At 48.2% G+C, this 24,642-nt stretch overlaps 1 protein-coding gene across 1 annotated transcript in view; it reads right to left on the bottom strand.

Moving 5' to 3' along the window:
* The window catches only part of POLN (DNA polymerase nu), a 2,789,368-nt gene that overhangs the window by 1,502,558 nt on the left and 1,262,168 nt on the right, over positions 1 to 24,642 (bottom strand). The window lies entirely within an intron of this gene.

Genomic DNA, 24,642 nt, shown 5'->3' with positions numbered 1-24,642 from the left:
AACACAACACTTCTCTGCAAAATATCTGCAATAGAATGCCAGACATCACCCACATAAAAAATAAATTAAAGAAAACCAGTATTTAAAACAATCTATTTAAGAACTATTCAAGGTCATAATGGCAAGACTATCTGCAGAACAGAGCTGGCTCTATCTGGGGGCCTCATGAAAAGCTGTGGCCCTGGGCTAGCGCCCACTTTGACCACACCTTAAAACGTCTAGGACAGCAGAGTAGTAAGGAGGTATTGTTGTGCCTTGCTCAAAGCACACGAGGAGTCTAATTAGCAAGGCAAGATGAAGCCAACAAGGCTGTGGTACAGGAGATATCGAGAGAGAAAAGAGAGCAAAACAGAGTATTAACCAATGCCCAAAGTAGCAGGAAGATCGAGGAGGATGAGATAATATAGTTTATTGGGCAAAGCCAAAGTTTGAGTCTTAGTGGTGTCAGTGGAGTCGACTGCTTAAAACCTAGATTGAAAGGGAAAAACCAGAGTTCGGATCTACATATCTTCATAAGAAGATGACCATATATTTGCGTATAAAACGAGAGGGCTCCTACGCAAAGGCGGAGGAGATTCGCCCCACAGCTCTGAGTAGGAAAAAGGAAAAATAAAATGATTTTAAAAAAACGTTATTATAATTTTATTTTTTACTACTGGGCTAGGTCAGGGCGGGGAAGGGCTGCAGTCACAGGAGGAGGAGTGGTGGCACACTCTAAGTGGCATGATTGTTTGACAAACAGTCATGCACACTTTGCATGCTGCCTACCAGGTTGCATTACACAGACTGGTGGAAACATGCCCAGACTCCCTGTCCCCATCTGAGAGTCAAACCATGGCGCTCAGGCGAATCACTGCACCCCTAATCCAATTAAAACGCATTGCCACATTGTAATTGGATTCGGGGAGGGAGCCTGTGTGCTTCCTGCTTCCGCCGAAACCGAGGAGAAGGGGGTCAGCAAAGGGTAAGTGGTATTTTGTCCCCTCCACCACCCCCGTTCCCTGTTAGCCGCCACTGCGTATAACCTAGATGATTTGTAATCCTGTTAGTCGCTGTTCCTACTGATCATAATACGCTTCACGGAACCTTTTTTCTAGACCTGGAGATGGTGGTGCTTTTATTGCATTTGACTGTTACCAGATGAGCAGGTTCTCAATGGCAGCTTTTTGATTCGCTGAAAAAATTAGCTAACAACAGTTGTTATTTTTTTCTTACAAAGATAGAGCATGGTATCACCTGGTAGACTGTCTAAAAGAACCTGCCTCAGATACTCTTGTACTCTCCCCTCTACCCAGGAATGAACGAGCGGCAGTATAAGATTAGGGGCTGATGTAGATTTTAGGGGATGGTTACTCCCATCCTCCAAAATATAAATCCCATTATATGCTATGGGATTTATATTTCAGCGGACGGGAAATCAGTCACCGTTGTGACGGAGTAACCTGTCTGCCGAAATCTAAATCAGGCCCTAACTCTCCTTAGCTTCTATGCACAGTTGAACACGCGGGGTATCTTATATCCAGGACCTTTCTAATGTCTAGTGGTAAGTTAGCCCTAGATGAGGACTCAAAGGCATGGGCAGGGATGGGAGGTATGCCGAGGATAAGGGTGGGTGGAACATTTGTGTTGTATGGGTAGGCAGTGATTTCTGTATCACATTGTCTGCATCACTACTAATTATTATGCCATTGGTTATTCACGAATACCTGAACCATGATACGTAAGTGATTACTGCATATTGTACTATTTGGCCTACCACATATTGTCTGTATTGTCAGAAAGTACAATACCCTGCTTGGGTGTCGATTCCGATCCTGGAAAAACCAGGTACGAATCGTCGGACGGAGCGTTTTCTCCGTCCGACCCGTACCCGGGAAAAACACCTTACAAACCCGCAAGTACGATTCGTACAGAAACACCATTTCCGTACGAATCGTAAAAAAACACTGACCGGCAAAAAAAAACATACAAATCGGATCCGGGACACCGCGGACGTGACGTCCGGACGGAGTCAGGCAGCGTTTCATGAACCAGCAAGTACGATCCGTGCCCACGTCACTCCGCACGGATAATATTTTACGGCAGCCAAAAACTGCTGGGAAATCAGGACGACGTGCAGAAGGAGCACCTGTACGCGTCGGACAGCCATGGACCCCAACCTACGTGTCATCCCGGCCCTCATAGCAGTCCACCTGGTATACAGAAACCGACGCAGACGCCGCAGAAGGTCAGAACAACACCCATGGGCAAAGGGGGGGCAGGGGCAGGAAACATAACCCCCACCCAAGTTTAAAATCATACATGCCCTATACATACCTGACCCCCAGGGCATGGTCACTTCGGGGGGCGGGGGCGTCTCCACCAAGGCCTGCGTCCGCCACAACGGAAGTCGACATGGACGCGAACCGGCAACACAACAATTGTGGTACGCACTGTACCCACGCCTTAAGAGCGTGGGTACGGGTCGTACCACGCCCACCCCTACGTCACCCCAACAATGGCGGTACGGCCCGTACCCACGTCCCAAAGGCATGGGTACGAGCCGTACCGCCATTGTTGTGGTGACGTAGGGGTGGGCGTGGTACGACCCGTACCCACGCTCTTAAGGCGTGGGTACGGGCCGTACCCCTATGGCACCCCAACAATGGCGGTACGGCTCGTACCCATGCCTTTGGGACGTGGGTACGGGCCGTACCGCCATTGTTGGGGTGACGTAGGGGTGGGCGTGGTACGACCCGTACCCATGCTCTTAAGGCGTGGGTACGGGCCGTACCCCTACGGCACCACAACAATGGCGGTACGGCTCGTACCCATGCCTTTGGGACGTGGGTACTGGCCATACCGCCATTGTTGGGGTGACGTAGGGGTACGGCCCGTACCCACGCCTTAAGAGCGCGGGTACGGGTCGTACCACGCCCACCCCTACGTCACCCCAACAATGGCGGTACGGCCCGTACCCACGCCTTAAGAGCGTCGGTACGGGTCGTACCACGCCAGTGGACAGACACATAGGGGTGTGTGGCCATGAGCCCCAGCAGTGCCCAGACACAAGAGGGGTGGGTGCAGAGTCCTCCCAGCAGTGCCCAGACACAGGAGGGGTGGGTGCAGAGTCCTCCCAGCAGTGCCCAGACAAAGGAGGGGTGGCTGCAGATTCCTCCCAGCAGTGCCCAGACACAGGAGGGGTGGCTGCAGAGTCCTCCCAGCAGTGCCCAGACACAGGAGGGGTGGGTGCCTATCACTCCCAGCAGTGCCCAGACACAGGTGGGGTGGGTGCCTATCACAGCCAGCAGTGCCCAGACCTAGGAGGGGTGGGTGCAGAGTCCTCCCAGCAGTGCCCAGACACAGGAGGGGTGGGTGCAGAGTCCTCCCAGCAGTGCCCAGAAACAGGAGGGGTGGGTGCAGAGTCGTCCCAGCAGTGCCCAGACACAGGAGGGGTGGCTACAGAGTCCTCCCAGCAGTGCCCAGACATAGGAGGGGTGGCTGCAGAGTCCTCCCAGCAGTGCCCAGACACAGGAGGGGTGGGTGCCTATCACTCCCAGCAGTGCCCAGACACAGGAGGGGTGGGTGCAGAGTCCTCCCAGCAGTGCCCAGACACAGGAGGGGTGGGTGCAGAGTCCTCCCAGCAGTGCCCAGACACAGGAGGGGTGGGTGCAGAGTCCTCCCAGCAGTGCCCAGACATAGGAGGGGTGGCTGCAGAGTCCTCCCAGCAGTGCCCAGACACAGGTGGGGTGGGTGCCTATCACACCCAGCATTGCCCAGACACAGGAGGGGTGGCTGCAGAGTCCTCCCAGCAGTGGACAGAGACATGGTGGTGTGTACACCATCCTACAAGTAGCAAAACTCCATGGGTGCATGAAGGCATACACAAAGTGCGTCTATATTGAGAGTGGCATGCCAACACATCACTGACAGCAGTGTCCTACTCCCATGAGGGTGGATGTCCATCCCCCACTGCATGACACACCACATGTGGGTGTGATGACAAATGACACATGCATACCCACCCCTGGCGCTGGCAGCACAATACACACACTGAGAGCATGCAACAAGACTGTATATTCATGTGCCACCCTACTAAGCTAAGAGACCCAAAGGGAACACACACTGTCACGCACATTCCAGGACTGATAGGAATGTACAGGTGCTGGGGCAGCCAACAAGTTGGTGCCTCCCATGGAAGGAAAAGGGTGGAGTACCCACAGATACAATGCCCACAATTGTCAGACAGGTGCCCAAAGACCCTGCAGAACACGTAACACATTTGTGCGAGGCTGGGAGTACACACATGCATAGTGCGTAAAGGGAACATGTCCACATGAAGTCATGTCAATTTACTCCATACACAAGTACAGTGACCACCAAGGATGCCACAAATGATGCAGGTGGAGACATTGCTGAGCATGCATGGCCAAAGTTGAAGGGATCCGTCACACACCCAGGCAATGTAGACAGAGCTCAGCACAACAATTGGGAAACAACCTGCATGGAAGATGTCAGGGTCCACAGAGGAAAGAACACACCTCGGGACAATGTCACCATACAGAAAGAGCTTACATGACTAAAGATTATTTGCATATACCTTGTGATGGCACACAGATACCAGGGTCCACACCATGAGCAGCACACTACAACATTTCCCAGACAGCTAACACATTATCACCACCCCAAATCATGGAGCAGCACCACCAACAGCAAGACCAGAAAAGCATTTATGTGCAAATGAAAACCAAAATGCTTTATTCAGCATGAAAAATCATAGCTAAAGAAATGTCCACTATATACAGGGCCCATAGGCCAGGCCATGTGCGAAGTCCTGGTGGGGGACACTTGGGGACGCGTCTCCCCTAGCTTGCCTGCACAGTTCACTCTTCCATATCATCCACAGAAGGGGGGGCATCATGTGGGGGGGAAGGACCAGGCACCGCAGGGACAGGAGGGGCAAGGGTAGGTGTTGTGGGTGCAGGGACGGACGACCCCACCACAGGGGGTCGGGCAGCGCCAAAGGTGGTGGTTAGCAGGGTGCTGCACACGGTTGAGAGCTCTTCCAGCGTCTCCCCTGCACCTGAATGAACCACAGGCCCCAAGGAGGGGGGGGTCGGAGGGATGGGTTGCAGCGCTACTGGGGGAGGGTGTGGACAGGGGGGGGGACTCAACTACCCTGGCCGGGCACTGCCTCCACCGCTTGCGGGGTGGTGCCACACTGGGGTTGAGGGACACACTGGCAGTGAATGACTCCTTGTCCGACTGTTGGGCAGGAGAGCTAAGGGGAGTGGTTTTGGAGGAAGTGGGTCATGAGGACTGCGGACTCCCACTGTGGCTGCGTGTCTGCCGTTTGCCCCCGACCCAGTGGGTGTGCCTACTTCCCCCTGTGTGTGCGTGACAGGAGGTGTGCGCTTGCCCTTCCCTGGTGGTGTGCTGCCTGTGTCTGGTGGGGTGTGTGCATGGGGACGTCTGGGTGTGCTTGGGACAGGCATGGGAGTGGGAAGTGTGGATGGTGCAGGGGTAGGGGGGGGACGGAGCGCTGCAGGAGACCCACTGCTGCAGTCAGTGACGAGTCTATGGACCTCAGCAACCTCCATTGGTCAGACATCGCTGCTGACATGCCCTCCATGTACGACACCATCTGTGTCAGCAGTCTGGTGTGGCCATGGAGGACATTAAGCTGCGATGTCTGACCAACCTGCAACTGCCGCTGAATGTCCACAGACTCGGCATTGACGGCAGCAGGGGAGACAGGGGCAGGGGGTGCGGTGCCTGGCACGAAGGAGACATGTTGGCGCCTAGCACGAACGGAAGGGACCGAGCAAGTGGGAGGCCGGTGATGGGAATGGAGGGGGCGACGAGAGATGGAGTGCTGCTTTCAGCTTTGGGAGCAGCCTCCGCCCCCTCTGGGAGCTCAGCCTCGGACCCATCAGCGTCATAGTCGGTGGTGGGACTGGACAGGTCCTCCGGCTCGCTCCCCTCGGCCTCCGTGCCACTCGCTGCGCCAGACTCGCCAGCACTGGTGGCACTGGTGCTGGATCCCTCCTCAAGGTCCGTGCCAGTGTCTCCCTCGGTTTCCCCCGACGATGCTGTGGGCAAGGTGAAGAGACAGGAATAATCAGACACCCGTATACATATGACACATGATTCAAAACTACATAGGTCACAGTGCATAGCATGAAAAACAACATGAGTAACATGAGTAACATCTACAATACTACGCACATATGTAGGCCCTGCACCACACAGTTGGTTGACCCACCATCCCACTGGGAAACAATGGAGAGCATGACACAACAGCAAATGACTTGATATCAAATTAGACAGAGGAGCCAGTCTCTGGGGACAGTCGAGCACAGCATCTGGACCACACACCGTTACCAAAAATGGGATGAGCAGGAACCATGTCTCCTAACTTTTGGCACATGCTTCTTAGCAAATACATTAAACCATGCCCAACATGACTGGGTCACTGCATGTTGAGTGTATGTTCAGACAATCATCACACACAGGCCAGACCTGGCAAGGAGACATAAGGTTTGGACATGTAGGCCTTTCCGGCACAAACCCCCCCTACCTGAGACAATGTGATTGAGACAGAGGAAGTACTTACACCTCCTGCTCGGGGATTACAAACATGCCCTTCAATAAATCCTGAGTGTACACAAAGTACCCCTCGTGCGCCTGTCCACACATATAATTGACAAACAACCATAATCAGATAGTTGTACCAAGACACACAGGCACTGGCCACTGTGTGTATGCACAAGCCAAATTGGGTCACCCTGTACAGTGGACACATGTAGCACACTTTACGTAAATATAAATTAGGCCAGGGTACAATGCCACAGAGCCCAACCTATGCCAAAGACGCAGAGAATGTCCACATTGTTGGATGACACACATGATACCTAGGAAAAGGTGCCCCAGGGGACTGTAGTGGCCACACTCCTCCATGGTCCTGTATGGATATGACTGCAACAGAAGCGACCGTCCCTGCACTATGCATATCTCACACTCATGCACATCATGTCTGAGGGCACAACATTGGTCATGCATGCTGTAAGGCAGTACACTATTAAGACACACTCCTATGTCGGGACTCAGCAGCAGTGCCAACTAACATGGACCCCACAATGACTGAACTGGCCAGGGCACAGGCAAGCTCACAACACATGTAACACACCACCCCCACACATGATGTTGCAAGCATTGGGCACTTGGATTAACTGCCAGCCTAGATAACCTTGTGCAAGAGTGACTACCCACTGACCCAGGAACACATGTCAAGGAGGGGAAGGGAGGAAGAACAGCACAGGTTGACTTTGTGGAACAGGATATGCACTGCACATATAAACCCTGGCAGTGTATCCATACGACTGCGCACTTCCAAAAGCTGGTGACACACAACAAACACACATGTACCTACCCTTCCTGCTGCTGCTTCTCCAGTAAGCGCCTATCCAAGTCAGGGAAGACCACCGCCAGCACACGCTTCATGATGTGGGTCAGGCGCCGGCGCCCACGGTTCTTCTTCCCTTCTGGTGAGTCCCCCAGCAGGACCCAGGCGATCCTCCTGGTCCAGCACCGGATATCCTACCAGCGTTTCCTCACCTGGGCCAGGCCCCGCTTCCGACCCTCCACCGACCTCACGGCCCTGACGGCCGCCTTCCAGATCTCCCCCTTGGCATAGGCGCCTACCTGTGAGGATGACAAAGTGAGACAACATCAATACACCTGCTACATGTCACAGAGACACACAGTTGAACAATTTGGTAGGTGTGAACAGGGCATAGTATGCAGCCAACTCATTGCACCTTTTTCATAGGGACATTATCCTCTGGGGAAGGCAAAATGCACTACGTGGCATTGAAAGTACACCGGTGGAATGAGGGGTGCGACACAATCAATGATCATGGCTCACACTGTGCATCACAAGCTACACCAGGATCATGTACAGCACCTCACAGCAGTCACATGCCCCCGGCCACTGACAAAACCTCAGCAGAGTACACAGACACGCACAGGCACAGGACAATCACCTGCCATTGGCAACTGCGGGTACAAACCTCACTCTGCACATGTGCCACTTGACTGGCGGGTGTCACAGGTGTTGGGCTAGCCCAGCACGTCAGACACACAGCACTGCTCCCTGCTCACATCAGATGGGTAGGGTATATGCATCCCTCATGCATCTGGGCTGTAACACTCCACATAGACACTCACCCACATGACAGGGGACTTACACACACACCAATGTCCAGGGGACGAACACATCATTTGGACACTCTCACCACAGGTACACTCAACTCACACACATCTGTGGGTACAGTCACCTGTCACACTGGGGGGAACACAGAATCACACCAGGGCTGTAGAAACAACATTCCCAAGTGGATTAGCCAGGCTGAATGTGGCATGCACCATGCAGTGATTGTCACAGTAAGCACTATGCAAGTGAGGAGTGCAGACATGCACTACAGCATGCTCTGCATGGGAGACATGAGGCATTTCCCCCCCTGGGACCCACTCTAAACAACATTGCATGTCTGTCACACCTGGACACAATGCCAGAAGTGACAGTCACAAAAAAGGGGCACAGTCTAAGCTAGTGGAGTCAGCACTCACCTGCTCCCCTGGTCTCCCATACAGGCTGGGGTACTGTGGGAGTATGACATCCAGCAATGCCACATTCTCCTCCAGGGTGAATGGCTGGGCCCTCTCCACAGACCTGGACATGGTGCCAGAGGAATCACGAGCAGCAGCAGTGGTGTGGAATGAAAGGTTGTGCAGGCAAGTGCTCTCTCATGGGACCTGGCTGCCTTATATTTGCCTTGCTGGCCTGTTTCATTTACAGGAGTACAGAGTGATTGGTCAATCTCATTTGCATCCTACGTTTCCTCCAATCCCTTTAAACCTACCCCAGTGAGGGGCTTTACATGTTTTAAAAATTGAGCATGATGTCAAGTCAACAACCACTTTGCAACATAGTATATTGTCTCCAACCGACTCTTGCTGGCCACCTGATGAAAATATTTGAACTTGAAACTCGGTCTCCATGACAACCAGCATGCATTTAGGCCCTTATACTGTGGAAATATGGATTTTCCTGGTCAGTTATGTCCCCTATCTTGGACCCCAACGGTTCTATGTGCATGTCACAAGTACATGTAGGTTCCCTCCAGTTCCAGTTATGAAGACGCAAATACATGTGCGTCCACCGTCAACATGTCCTCTGTCAGATCCGCCATGAATAGGCCGGATATTCCATTCCTAAGTATGAAAAGCCATCGGCCTAATATGGTTCACTTATGCCATTTTACAGTCCAGGCAAGTAGGCCCTGATTCTGTCATCAAAACTCCTTTTCCCTTCTGCCTCTGAAAGCTCCGGTCCGAGCCTGCATCTATGACCATGAACTTTGTCTCATTCTCTGCGCGGCTCACGAAGCCTGACATCAGCCTATTCTCTGCCAAGAACTGTATTTCACCTTCGAATTATCTGCCTCTCCCTCAGCCGATGCATTCCTGCCTAGTAGTTTAAGTAAACATTCTTCCAGTTATCAAGCAAAAAGGCCCATCTTCTCTGTCCTCATGCAAGTAATCCATAGCCCTGTTACTAGGAAATATTCCTACCCCCTCGCATTCAGTGTAGACACTTAGACGCTTGTACATACACGCACAGTCAGTATAGAGTAGATTCTGTCCGAGAGTCCTTCTTTTGTGGATAACATAGTTCTTTAAACATAGGATGTTAGATATGATTTGGGATTAGGTTGACTTGACCCCCCAGACTTCTCGTCTCCACATATAGAGCTAAATGTCAAGTCCTCGTCACCCCCTAGTTACACGTCAATTACACGTCATACTGCTGCGCGCGCATCTATGCCAAGTATTATCTTATAGATCCACCTATACATGACATCATAACCAATCATGTTCCTTTTTACTCATTATTACACCCATTTTCGGTTACGCAGACAAACGTCAATGTCCTTATCAAATTGTCACGCCTACTGTATTCACTTCATTATAATGTATGTACTATAAAAGCTACTTCTCTGTCAATAAAGTATGTACTTCACTTCCTGAACCCCCGTGGTGATGGAACTTGAAGCATCCGATTATAATCGATTATTGGAATAAAGCCCATTCCGAAACTCTAATATCACGGATTCTGCCTCTCATTTTACTGAGCTATTTTATAATGTTTCTGTATCAAATTCAGTCCCGGTAAAGGAATTTTTATTTACCACATGATGGCGCCCGAACAGGGACACTTTCTCATCTCACGCGCCGGCGGTGCGTTGCAGGCCCGGTCTCCTGCCACAGCTGGACGGACAATAACGCGTACCAGCAGGATTTCCTGTATCTCCCTCCGGTCAAGCGGGGGCGACTGAGACTGCGATCAACACCCAGACGAGGCGGTGCGAAGTGCGAAGTATCCCGACCAGAGCCTAGCTGAGAGAGCAAGATCCGAGGTATACAGAGACCCACCAGTCCGAAGTCAAGTCCAGTGTCCGACGAGTCGAGTCGAGTCGAGTCCAGTCCGGTTCAAGTTCAAGTTACTGAGGCCTTCCGTTTCCGAAGCTACCCGGTGAGTACCATTGCTGGGGAGGCATTTCTGACGTGCACATAGGTTGTGCCGGTCAAGACGGGTTTGGGTACACAAATCCGGTCTGCACTGTTTTAGCAGTGTATCTGTACTGTTTAGCAGTATATCAAGTATTCCGAAGTATTCCGAAGTGTCTAGTTATTGTCTAGTTATTGTCGAGAATTAAGCTTGGTGATTAGTTATGCAGACAATCATCATTGTTGTTTCAGTTAAAAGTTTAATGTTTAATGTTTAAAGTGTTTAAGTATGTTCTGTATATCGTGGTATGAATGACTGTTCATTATCGTGTTTATTGTATTATGTCTGTTCAAATTCAAGTATCAGGTCAAAATCAAGTATAAGGTCAGTTCTCAATATGCCGCTCTTTTCGAAATTAAGACAGATCACTACCAGAAAAGGGGTTCTCGAAGAAGCCGTCCCTATTCCTCCTAGGGACACTCCAGGGCACTTTATGTATCACAAACATGGCTTAGACGCTATATTATTTCTTGATTTATGGGTAGACTATACCAAGGGATTACCAGAAAGTCAGAGGTGGCCCACAGCGGGGACCTGGGATGCAGAGTGCATCATGAAAGTCGAGGAAGAGTTATGGAAAAGGAAAGTCAGACAGTCACAGAAAGACGCCGTTGAATTATGGCGTAAAGAATCACATAGACGAACAGAAAAAGCACGTAGACAGGAAGAGAAGAGTAAAGAAAGTTCAAGCAAGGTTCAAGAAAAACTATTAATTGAGGAAGGAATCCGAGTGAAATCAGAACAAGTAGACAGACAAAGAAATGCCCTTATGAATGGTATGTATCCCCTTCTGGCCGAAGGATTACCTAAGGCTACTCCAGAGATACCGAAAGACCTGCCACCCCCATTATTTCCAATCAAGGTACATCCTAAGGGGCATCCTAGAACCGCAGAAGATGTTTTTCTTTCCTCATATTTAGATGACGCAGCTCCCGAGTATGCTAATTCCGCCCCACATAGACCGCATACCAGGGAGGTTCAACGCCAAGATCCAGTGCCCGTATCCCTACAGCAGCAAATCGAGTCACAAGTTCCGGCAAGCACATCTGTTTCTGCATCTGTTTCTACAGGTGCTTCCATAGCTGAGTCCACACCTATAGTTGCTGTGTCACGTTCGACGAATCCTTTCACACCCGACGCCCCAGATGGGGCCACGGGAGGTGCTACCAATATTTTTTCTACGCCACCCAGAATAAATAAACTTACTTTTCAAGAGTCAGCGCATTCACGTACACCCAAACTCCTTAGTGCCCGTGCGCTTAAGGAACTTCTTATAGATTGTAGATATGACCCGGTGCCTGGAAAGGAGGACGAAATGACCCTAGCATCCTTGCGTATCAGACGAGCCGCAGTGTATTTAGCGAAGTTACCAGGAATGACTGCGCATCTAGATAATATATATCATTTTGTCCAAACAGGGCGAGATCCAGAATGTATTTACAGAGCTATGGAATACCAGAAAGTAGAGATACAGGGGGAACTGTTACGTTTCCTCATAAACTGTGTGATCAGAAATCAAGACCGACCGGGGGTAGACCCGGAAGTAATGAAAATTCTTACAAGATGGAGCCAGAATATATCAGAAGGGAGACATGATAAACAAAATTGTATAATAGCCATGTGTCGAAAGATCCGTAAAGAAATAGAACGCCTACACGAAGAGCGATTAGAGGTAGACGAATTCGAACAAAACGAGGAAGAAGGGTCAGGACTGCCCACAGGACAGTCGGACACCATAGCCTATGTGGGTAGAGGAAGATCTTGTAATAGGAATCAGACTAGATATCATACTGACTCAATACATCCGATATGTCCAGATAATAACAGGAATTTCCAAATACCTATAATTAATATAAGGTCTAACGAGCATTCGTTCCAAACCACCGACAAACTACTCCGAGAACGAAGGGGTTATCATTTCCTCGATTCTATGGATGAACAAGATTTAGCCAGGGCAGCTGTCCATTGGGTGGACAGTCCCGGAAAATATAGCGATGATACAGTAGTACGCACATTTTTGAATCTTACCCCAGATGAACAAAGGTTAGCTGGGATTTATATGATTCAACAACTCATTATACTATATCGGAGTCGGCATTCGGACCCTGGTCCCTTGCCTGACATACTGACTGAATTACTTATGAATAAATGGAGAGGTCCAGGTACTGAATTAATTAAAGAAATTCTAGAATCAAGAAAGCAGTATATTCTTTTTGTATGTTCAGAACATGTTCCATTGTCCGTCAAGGAAAGAACTACGTATCACATAGATAGGCAGAATCCCTTACGAGAAGTGCACCCAATAAAGGGTGAGGACAATCAGTTTAAACGTGTATTTGTATATACGCCCATATCGAAAATAGAATTGTTAGAAATGAAGAAAGTGGTACCCAGTCATGACAAAGACCCAGCGGGTTTTCACCGAGAAATTAAAGACATGTTACTCATGGGAGAGTATACCTACCCCGACATTATGACAATATTAAAGGTGTTGATGCCTGCTGGCATTTATGAGAAACTCAAGGAAAAAGAGTGGGAGGTAGGAGATCAAAAGATAGAATGGTCAGCATTAGAAGCAGAAGAAAGGGCCCGAGGTCCAGGTTCGGGGCTTGGGGATAAAACTAAAGCACTACCAGGTCTACTAGTACAGGTACTGCCACGTTTATTATCTACTAAAAAGGAAGATTGGGGTACAATTTCAGCCTGTAAACAGAAGCAAGATGAAGACACTAGCGATTACTATGCCCGATTCGAGAAATGTTTTGGTATAAATAGTGGCATAAAAGCAAGTAGCGAATCATACCCGCATCTGTTTGTAACAAAATTAGTGGAAAATGCCCTGCCCCCAGTAAAGAATAGAGTATTAAAATTCGAGAGTACCTGGCAAGGTAACACTCCAACACAAATGTTACAAATGTTACAGTACCACCACAATAGAATTAAAGAGGAACAGGAACATGAACACAGACGCATGAAAGACACGAAAATGAAAATGCTAGTTTCCCAAACAGTTCCAGCTGAAGGACATAAAAAGGGTATGACACATTCCGATTCAACCGGACCTGTAAAAGGGACATGCAATTATTGTAAAAAGCCAGGTCATTACGTACACGATTGTCCAGTCTTAAGACATAATATCGCCATAGGTAAAACACAAGAAAGATCACGGCCACTCAGACAAGATCAGAATGAACAAGGAGCTATGCAGCATGCCCAGGCCATGCCAGCCGCACAACAGCCAATACACTTTGTGCCAGCTGCACCCCCATTGCCTGTTGCTGCCACACAAACAACAACACGACAAATGTATCAGACCGCACAGTATGAATATCCCGAGTATCAGCGTTACGCATGAACAAGCCTAGAGAGGGAAGTTGACTTACCCCTTATTGAAATTCCAGTAGACCAAGAAGGACCTTATGTACATAGTGAATTATTAGGCCAAGATAGAAAATTTCTACTCGATACAGGGGCAAGTCGAACGACCATAAAACGTAGTGAAGTTCCAGGGGCACCCCTCTCAGGCTCACAGAATATTTCCCTTGGTTTTTCAGGAAAACCTATTGTTAATGAAGTGTCACAACCTCTGCCACTTACGATAGGACCTTTGACCCGAACTACAGATTTATTGCTTACCAAATCATGTCCAGAAAATCTATTAGGAATAAAAACGTTAAAAGCTCTAGGAGCTATAATATGTTGTTCTCCGGAAGGAGTAAGACTGTTTTTACGTGATTTTAAAGGTCACTATGTGTCTAGAGACATGGATCCCCGATTACAGATTTTACCTACACAACTATGGGCACAAGGCCCTACTGATGTTGGATGCATGAATATTACACCATATCGAGTCACATTAAAGGCAGGAGTGGTGCTACCACGAATGCGACAATACAAGTTACCACCAGATGCTGTAGTGGCTTTACTACAAATCATTGACGAGCTCATTGCCCAAGGAGTAGTTGTGGAAACAGACTCCAATATATGTAATTCACCGATAATACCGATTCTTAAACGAACAGATCCGAAGGCCCCGCCAGTATATCGATTGGTTATTGATCTGCGCGAGTTAAACAAATGCATTGTGCCACAATTCCCTGTGGTCCCAGATATCTCGTCATTACTGACAGCTATTGATTCCGAAGCGACATTCTTCACTGTAATCGATCTCAAGAATGCCTTTTTCAGCGTCCCAATAGATCCGGAAAGCCAATATTTGTTCGGATTTAGTTTAAATGGACGTAGCTTTAAATTCTCACGCGCACCTCAAGGATTTACAGAAAGCCCCAGCATCTATAGCCAAGCACTGAAACGAGAACTCGATAGTATCCACATGCCAGTTAACACTGCTCTGCTTCAATACGTCGATGATCTGCTGATCACCGCCCGAAGCGAACCTGAATGTGAAAAAGCATCACTGACAGTTTTACAATTTCTAGCCGAAAAGGGGCACAAGGTGTCCCCTTCTAAGCTGCAATTCTGTGTCCAGCGAGTTATTTATCTTGGACACTCGCTGTCCAAGGAGGGAAGGCAGCTTACACCAGACCGCATTCAGTTAATAGCTAACATGCCGATACCCAAGACACAAAAGGAGGTGCGGGCTTTCATAGGCCTCACTTCATACTGTAGACAGTGGATCCCGCAATATGCATTTCTAGCAAAACCACTCATTCAGTTGACAACCCAGGAGGCAGCCACATCGACTGTTCTCCCTTGGACTCAAGAACATACACAAGTTTTTGAAAGCCTAAAGAAAACTTTATGTCAAGCACCTGTTTTAGCAACACCATGTTACAGAAAACAGTTTACACTCTTTGTTACAGAACGCGAAGGTACTGCTTTGTCAGTACTCACACAGGATCAAGCAGGAGCACACAAACCATGTGCTTATTTTTCTAGTACATTAGATCCCGTAGCTCAGGCTTTGCCTGCGTGTCTGAAATCAGTGGCAGCGACAGCTTTAGCAATCAGACAAAGCGATGCCATAGTGTTAGGACATCCATTGACAGTTCAAGTACCACACGCAGTAGAGGTTCTTATAAATAGAACACAAACACAACACTTGACCATAGCACGACTTACAGGGTATGAACTTACATTGTTTCAGCCACATATAGAAATAAGACGCTGTAACACATTGAATCCTGCCACACTTTTGCCAGTAACCGGAACAGACCCACTAGCCCATGACTGTATTGAAGTTATTACTGTAACGACAAAACCCAGACAAGACTTGACCGATGTTCCATTGTCAGATCCAGACTTGACATTTTATGTCGATGGTTCATGTATGAGAACAAGTACAGGAGAATTAGTGGCCGCTTATGCAGTCACAACAGATACTGAAGTCATTGAAACTAATCGTATAAATACTTTGTCAGCTCAAGCCGCAGAGCTCATCGCTCTGACACAAGCCTGTATTCAAGCCACGAATAAAAAAGTCAACATATACACTGACTCACGTTATGCATTCGGAGTTGTACATGACTTCGGCGTGCTGTGGCGAGAGAGAGGTTATTTAACTTCCCACGGTGCCCACATTCAGCACGGACCCCTCATTCATGCCTTATTAGATGCAATACATCTACCTACTGAAATATCAATTATGAAATGTAAGGCCCATACGAAGGTTACTGATATCATTTCCCAAGGCAATGATCTAGCCGACAGAACAGCTAAACTGACCGCTCAAACTCAAACCCCTGACATGACAAAGACAATAGTCCTGACACCGACACATTGTATGACAGTTAAAGATCCTACTCTTGACGTAATTGACATACAGACACATGCTACACCAGACGAAATAAAGAAATGGACTGAATTAGGAGGGATCCAAACGGACCAAGGATGGATGATGAAGGAAAAGTCTGTATGGTTCCTTCCTGATTCAATGGTCCAAGTTATAATTAACACTATACATAGTCCGGCACATCTAGGAGAAAAAGCTATGCTAGACAGCATTCAACACATTTGGTTTAATAAACATTTACGAGCAGCAGCCAAACAAAAGGTCCGTACCTGTATGATCTGTTGCCAGTTCAACCCAGGAAAAAGTGTTCCCGTAGAACAGGGTGGATTTCATCCTCCTGATCACCCTTTTGAAGTCCTACAGATGGATTATATCCAGATGGAACGATGTCGAGGATTCAAATATGTTCTCGTAGTTGTCTGCGCTCTGTCCCGTTGGACGGAGGCATACCCGGTTTCAGATTACACTGCTCCGACTACTGCCAAACAGTTGGTTCGAGAATTTTTCCCACGATACGGTTTACCACGTGCTGTTTACTCAGATAACGGCCAGCCGTTCTCATCAGAATTAATGAAACATGTTTCACTTCTGTTAGGATATCAGTGGAAATTCCACTGTGTCCGACACCCCGAGGCAGCAGGTCTCGTAGAAAGACACAACCAGATACTGAAAATCAGAATGTCCAAGATATGCAGAGAGAAAGGTGTCGACTGGGTAGTAGCGTTACCAGTTGCACTATTTTACATGAGAATGGTAGCACACTCTCGAACAGGGCTATCCCCGTATGAGGTGATCTTCGGTAGACCACCAAATATGTGGGGGACGCCTATACCACGTAAAATAACTGATATTGACTGTAATATGCTGACAGATTACTTGGCTTCCTTGATGTCTGCACTACAATCTTCTCGTTCACAGGTAGCTGCAGCCTTTCCCGACAACACTGAGGTGAAACCCCATGACGTTGTTCCGGGTAATCTTGTCTTTGTGAGGAATTTCGACCGAAAGACTCAGCTGGAGCCCAGGTGGAAAGCACCCAAGTTGGTCCTGTTGACCACAAGAACAGCCGTGAAGATCGAGGGCCGCAAGGGCTGGATTCATTCAAGCCATATTAAGAAATTTCATGGACTATCCTCGGATATAGACACTGTGCCCTGCACTACTTCACAGACTGATTCAAAACTCCCTTTTGTTGAACCGAACAAATCTGAAAGTTATAAACTAAAGCTTAGGCCCAACCAGTCGAGCAATTTGATTGTTTAAGTCCTCTCCAAGGTGAAGCGGTTGAATTGTCTCTGACATGTATCCCTTGGACCTGAGTAGAGGACATACCCGTAAAATGCTGAAACAACAGGCGTATTGTAAATCACTGCATAGCCACTGTATAGTGACATTATTAATTTTGTTTTTATTGAGTCTTTTAATAATTATTACAAGTATGTTGTTGCACATATATTACCCTATTTCTAGACATGTTTATAATGTTACTGCTGAACATTCTTTTAGTGACTTACCTCCGCATGAATTGTCTTATAGACTTGCGCTGCGCAATAACACTTTCATCAGTATGTTACATCATTCCCATCAGACTAGTAATGCCACAAATTGTTGGGTGTGTGGCCGACTCCCTCCCTATCAGAATTATGAAGGAGTCCTGCCATTCTTTCCACACCCATTTACACACAATGGCTCCTGTGGAGCATGGTTCAGTTTAATCAATTCCATAGACTCAGACACAGCAGTTTACCAAGATCATTGGATATGGGGAAACCTGAACCTAGTTTTACTCAAAGTCTGCTACCCTGACAAGGAGGGTCGCCCCAAAAGAACAGGAACTGATCTAGAAAATGAAGTGTATGGATTAGGTAATTTTACACCTAATCTCATGATTCTAAATGTCGTATCCGAAGTTGAACTAGTCTTACCCACCATGTCAGTATTCCCAGCAAAAGGTGAATTGTGTGTAAGAAAGGTTGGTTCCATACATATGGGCCATAGTAAATGCACTACTATAGTAGAATTCAGTGATCAAGGAAAATCTTCATTTAGAGCTTCTCGCCACTCCTACTTCATATGTGGTCAGATTGCATATATGCGTCTACCCCTAGATTGGGATGGTACCTGCTACATTGCATTCCTTTTGCCACCTGTTTTCCTAGCTCCTCCTGATTATTACAGAAATATTCATTTAGTACACAACAGAGAACAGAGAGATCTCCCCATTGTTGATTACACTGAAACGGCATGGGACAAGTATGTAGATTTTAATAAAGGCATCTTTCCCTATATAGGTACTGTTACTAATAGTAAGCTGATACGTAGATTAACTAGAACCCTTGAAGCAGTAGTGAATGAGACTATTTCCGCCTTAGGCAATTTAACGGAAGAGCAGTCTGCTATGCGGATTGTTGTGCTTCAAAATCGTCTTGTCCTTGACGTCATCCTGGCTGATAGGGGCGGAGCTTGTAGGGTCATCGGATCAAGCTGCTGCGTATTCATACCAGAAAATTCGCCATCTGTATATAAAGCCATCACTCGCCTTCATAAGATTGTAAGCCAGATACACCAGAACCCAGGCACTTGGACTTGGTCCAGTTGGTTTTGGAATGCGGTATCAGCCTGGGGATGGAGAGTTTTATCCTTCCTAGGTATTGGCCTTCTCATACTATTCAGTTGCTGTCTATGTCTACAATGTGGACCAGCGATTTGTGGTCTGTGTGCCACATCGTGCATTCCACATCAAGATTTACGTTCAGGATCCCGGAAGAAGAAAGAAGAACAAATGATGCTATATGAACAGGTCAATGGATTAATGAAGATTGATATCTCTTGAAGGGCAAGTAGGGGACAAGGAGGGAATGTGGAAATATGGATTTTCCTGGTCAGTTATGTCCCCTATCTTGGACCCCAACGGTTCTATGTGCATGTCACAAGTACATGTAGGTTCCCTCCAGTTCCAGTTATGAAGACGCAAATACATGTGCGTCCACCGTCAACATGTCCTCTGTCAGATCCGCCATGAATAGGCCGGATATTCCATTCCTAAGTATGAAAAGCCATCGGCTTAATATGGTTCACTTATGCCATTTTACAGTCCAGGCAAGTAGGCCCTGATTCTGTCATCAAAACTCCTTTTCCCTTCTGCCTCTGAAAGCTCCGGTCCGAGCCTGCATCTATGACCATGAACTTTGTCTCATTCTCTGCGCGGCTCACGAAGCCTGACATCAGCCTATTCTCTGCCAAGAACTGTATTTCACCTTCGAATTATCTGCCTCTCCCTCAGCCGATGCATTCCTGCCTAGTAGTTTAAGTAAACATTCTTCCAGTTATCAAGCAAAAAGGCCCATCTTCTCTGTCCTCATGCAAGTAATTCATAGCCCTGTTACTAGGAAATATTCCTACCCCCTCGCATTCAGTGTAGACACTTAGACGCTTGTACATACACGCACAGTCAGTATAGAGTAGATTCTGTCCGAGAGTCCTTCTTTTGTGGATAACATAGTTCTTTAAACATAGGATGTTAGATATGATTTGGGATTAGGTTGACTTGACCCCCCAGACTTCTCGTCTCCACATATAGAGCTAAATGTCAAGTCCTCGTCACCCCCTAGTTACACGTCAATTACACGTCATACTGCTGCGCGCGCATCTATGCCAAGTATTATCTTATAGATCCACCTATACATGACATCATAACCAATCATGTTCCTTTTTACTCATTATTACACCCATTTTCGGTTACGCAGACAAACGTCAATGTCCTTATCAAATTGTCACGCCTACTGTATTCACTTCATTATAATGTATGTACTATAAAAGCTACTTCTCTGTCAATAAAGTATGTACTTCACTTCCTGAACCCCCGTGGTGATGGAACTTGAAGCATCCGATTATAATCGATTATTGGAATAAAGCCCATTCCGAAACTCTAATATCACGGATTCTGCCTCTCATTTTACTGAGCTATTTTATAATGTTTCTGTATCAAATTCAGTCCCGGTAAAGGAATTTTTATTTACCACAATACTTGTCCCTCATGTGTCCCCTATGTAATTTCACTATACACACACAGGTACGGTGCGTTCCACACGTAACCCTAGGGCACCACTACTCCAGTGATACGGTCCGTACACGAGTGTGTAGGGTCTGTACAGGCGTGTCTAGGGTCCGTATCCCTATGGCGTACGCCTACGGCAACACAACCATAGAGATACGGACCCTACACACACCTGTACGGACCATATCCCTATGGCGTACGCCTACGGCAACACAACCATAGTGATACGGACCCTAGACACGCCTGTACGGACCGTATCACTATGGCGTACGCGTACGGCTACACTACCATAGTGATACGGACCCTACACATGCGTGTACGGACCGTATCCCTATGGCGTACGCCTACGGCAACACAACCATAGTGATACGGACCCTAAACACGCCCTCAGAGCGTGTGTACGGTGCGTTTCACACCTTACACTGGTGACAGGCGGCACACAGAAAGGAATTGAGCTGTCATACTTGGCCAAGGATGGACATCAAGTCATTGTCAGTGCAGTCCTACATGTCTCGGGCCTAGGTGTGTCAGGCTGTGATGTGGCACAAATCTCCTCATGTTTGAACCCAATAGATGTGTGATGAGCTGTGTACACATGTCATGTGTGATGGTGCACTATGTGCCACACATCCCCTTCACACCTTTGACATGTGTGCATGTAGTACAGACTTGTTGAGCAATGCGTCACTGGCATGGCACAGTCGCCAACACCCGCAACTGTCCCCTGATGCCAGGTACACGGATAATGACACCTGACAATTGACTACCGGCGTTGCACGATGTGAGTATGTCATGTGTGTGTCATGTGTTCCCATTAGCTTGCTGTTTGTGTTCCGTCAAATGCATCTGCAGTTGCTGCATCCAACATGTGCATGTGTGTGGATGGGCATGGTACACTATTATGCACACCAGGACACATGTGGAATCTGACATAACGTGTGTATGTATGCATCGAACATGGACTTGCGAGACAAGGACATATCTGCATAGTATCAATGTATGTGTGAGCAGTCTTGACATGTACCCCTTCATGGCAAGGTGTGTGGTCTGTCCTTTTTTCAGGGACATGTGACCTGTGCCTCTAGTGTTCCGCAACCTGTCTGTATGATAAACATCCTTCTTCTGCACACATGTGGATGTCTGTCACTCCTGTAATGCGTCTGCCTGCTCACTTACACTGGCCCACAGCTAGTTTCATGCCATGTCATGTTGAGCTTGTGAATCCACGTTTGTAGCTGGCTCTTGGTAGGAGTGTCACCTGCCTGGCATACGTGTCCAGGATATATTGCACAGACCTGACTCTGCATGTAGAATATGTGTATTGGCTGTTTAACATGTGCTCAGTACATTGACATTGTTGTTGTACTGTACTCACTCTTTGTTGTCCCTTCCAAATTACTGCAGGGCTCCGCCTCTCCCCCGACCAATGCCAGACTTGGCTGCCCTGAGGGAGAACGTGACTGTATACGCCGCTACCGCTTCACCCAACGGTTGATTCTGAACTTGACAGCAAGGCTGGCACCACACCTCCAAACGCTACACAGGTATCCTACTGCACTGACACCCATGATGAAGGTGATGGCAGCCCTACATTTCTTTGCCACGGGTACGTTTCAAGAGACCATAGCTCATGTTGGTGGCATGTCCCAGACTATGTTCAGCCGTGTCCTGCATGATTTTTTAGAGGCCATGTTGGTTCACCTGGATGAGTTTATTCATTTCCCAACTCCTGAGCAGTTGACAGGTGTCAAGGGTGACTTCTATGCCCTGGGAGGGATGCCCCATGTCATTGGGTCTATTGATGGGACACATGTGGCTTTGGTACCACCACAGGCACAGGAGGTAGCCTATAGAAACAGGAAACATTACCTCTCCATTAATGCCCTTGTGGTGTGTCTTGCTAACATGGTGATTTCCCATGTCTGTGCTCGTTTTCCAGGATCAGCACACGATGCCTACATCATGAGGCGTAGCAGCGTGCCTGAAATGATGCTGCAGCTGCGCAACGAACGAGCATGTCTTGTTGGTGGGTATACTCTGTTACTCCTGTATTTAGCGTCATCTTTCTGTCTTACTGCTTCTCCTGACCCACTTCTGTCCATGATGTTTCCATGTAGGGGACTCTGGCTATCCCAACATGCCATGGCTGATCACGCCTCTCCGCAACCCCAGAACGGCTGCCGATCACCGGTACAACAACGCCCATGGGCAGACCAGGCGAGTGATAGAGAGGACCTTTGGCCTCCTGAAGAGCCAATTCCGGTGCCTCCACAAGACCGGCGGCGCACTCCCATATGCACCGGTGAAGGTCTGAAAAATCTTCCTCGTGTGCTGCATGCTGCACAACATGGCAGTGGAGAAAGTTGTGCCACTCATCCGGGATCCGGATGAGCAGGAACATCCACCCGTGGAGGACGAGGGGCTTGGTGACGAGGCAAGTGATGTTGAGGAGGAGGAGGAAGAGGACATCCGGAGTCGACTCATACGCAACTTCTTTGCTTAGTGGTGAGTTGCAGTGTCTAAGTGTGCACGCAGTGAGCCTTGTGTGGCATGTGTTGCAATGTGTGGGTCCATCTGCATGTATGGCAAGTGAGTCAGAGGTGTGTTTGGATGTGTCACTCGAGTGATGGTGTAATAAAAGAATGTCTTTCTTGAGACACTATTTTCACCTAGCATGTTGACAACCTTATACGTGTCGAGTACATGCCCATGCATGCGGATGTGTTTCTTTTGGCTCACTTCTTGTGTGTCTCTCATCCCCAGGTATTTGCGCATGCTGTCTGCTGGTGGCATTGTTGTGCTCCTGCTATTCCTCATGAATAGAGCAACGTGTGCTGAATCAGCGTAACATGCACGGACATGTCGAAAATTCACCTTAGGGTAAGGGATGCACCACGGCTTTTTGGGTGTGCTACTTGTTTGGAATGTGTGTGCACTGCTCCTGTTCATGTTTGGTTACTTTGCATTAGGCCTGGGCGAAGCACTACGCTACGCTCGCGTAGTTTGCGAAGTTCGCGCTACTTCGCGCTACGCGAACTGCACGTAGCACAGTGCGAACACGCGTAGCGTAGTGTTGCGTAGTGCTGCGGTCATTTTTTGCTTGCTCGCGGTCCTCAACGTCAAGTTGGCGACCGCGAGCAAGCAAAATGACATCCTGGCGAGACTTTTTCCTTGTTCGCGATCGCGAGCATGGAAAATAAACCTCCCGGCGAGATTCCCAACGCGAGAAGGTCAGGTTTCTCATTGCGAGGGGTCGCGTATGCTCGCGACCGCTCGCGATGAGAAACTACCAGTTCGCGTTGAGAAAGCTGCAGCTCGAGTAAAAATCTACTCGAGCAGCAGAAAACTACAGCTCGCACTGTGCAAGATGCCATTTTCAATGATTGCACAGTGCCGGTTGCTTGTCCGCACTGTGCAATCATTGAAAACAACATCTTGCACAGTGCGAACATGTTACTTCGCAGTTCGCGAAGTGCTACGCGTAGCTCGCGTAGTGCGAACTTCACTTTGCGTAGCTTCGCGAAGTGCTACTTCGCGAACTACGCCCACCCTTACTTTGCATACATGTAGAATCACCATGGGGCACATGACATGGAGCTGGATTCACCTGAATTGATAGTCACACTTGGTGACAGTCATCTGTAATGTGATTGTGGATTGGGATGAAGACATCAATGTGTGTAACACTGCCCTCGGAAACATACGGGATGCACCGGGTTGACATAGTGTGGGACATCCCCATTAGAGGCTCAATGGTGAATAGCAGCCTCTCCGTGAGCAGCACGGGGTGTTTGCCTCAAACCCGTCACTTGTGTGCCAGTTCTATGGATTTCCTGCATCTGTGGTGCAAAGGGGGGTGCCAGTGTAGGTTCCACATGTTCATCCACATGACCTGTGCATCTGTTAATATAGATGCATTTGGCTTCCGGCAAACCTGACTAATAAAGGTGTCCCTCAGCCTCCAAGGTGCCTCGTCTCTGTCAATGCAGGTCTCTTGCCACTGTGCATACGGCATGTCTGGCATAGTTGTCACAGATTGTGCATATTAGTCTATGTGTAGAGTAGCAAGATGCAAGCTGTTTGTCAGGGATTATGATATGTATTGTGCATGATGTACATGGCTGTGTAGGTATTTTGGCATCTCAGTCCCCACAACGGCCACTTTGCTGCATGTGCATCCATTGTCTGTGTGTGTGCCATGTTGAACCAGACACTCCTTCC

This window comes from Triturus cristatus, chromosome 2_2 (assembly GCF_964204655.1).
Source record: "Triturus cristatus chromosome 2_2, aTriCri1.1, whole genome shotgun sequence".
Lineage (NCBI taxonomy): Eukaryota > Metazoa > Chordata > Amphibia > Caudata > Salamandridae > Triturus > Triturus cristatus.
The sequence above is the reverse complement of the archived record's forward strand: the minus strand, read 5'-3'. Positions and strand labels throughout refer to the sequence as shown.